Here is a 590-nt window from a genome sequence, read left to right as displayed (position 1 = left end):
CCCCCAGGAAGATGCCAGGGCCCAGCCAGGATAAGTTCCTCCCCCAGACCCTCCCGGCTCCCGGGGTGCCACCATAACGAGGCAGAGCAAGGCCAAGGGCTTCACTGTACAGCTTCCCCCCGTGGGAGAACACCGCCGTCGAGCGTACGTGTGAGTACGTGTCTCCCCGAAAAGCTCGGGGCGTCTGGGGTCCATCTGGCCCATCAGAGCCTCCTCCAGCTTCGCGAGCTGCTCGGCTCTCAGCAACGCCCCGAACCGTGGGGGCAGGGGGCAGCCGTGCCCCGGCCAGTGCCCCCCCTCCCTGGGGAGCTGTGGGGGTGGGCACAGTGGCGGCGAGGTCCCCTCCCCTGCCCCCCTGCTTCCTCGCTTGCCACACGGGCCCGGCTCGCCCCTGCCGAGTGGACGGTGGTCTCCTCGGGCATCCGCCCAGGAAGGGGCACAGCCCGCGGTTCTGGCTGCGCCCCTGCCTCGTGGCTCTCGGCTGTTCCGAGGTCAGCACCGTCGGGTCTGGGCGCTGTCCCTGGCCGGGTCTTGTGGCTTGGTGTCCGCAGGGCAGGTGGATGCTGTTCGACGATGCTAAGACATCGCCG

Source organism: Pteropus vampyrus, unplaced genomic scaffold, assembly GCF_000151845.1.
Source record: "Pteropus vampyrus isolate Shadow unplaced genomic scaffold, Pvam_2.0 Scaffold364, whole genome shotgun sequence".
Taxonomy (NCBI): Eukaryota; Metazoa; Chordata; class Mammalia; order Chiroptera; family Pteropodidae; genus Pteropus; species Pteropus vampyrus.
Note: the sequence above shows the minus strand (reverse complement) of the source record.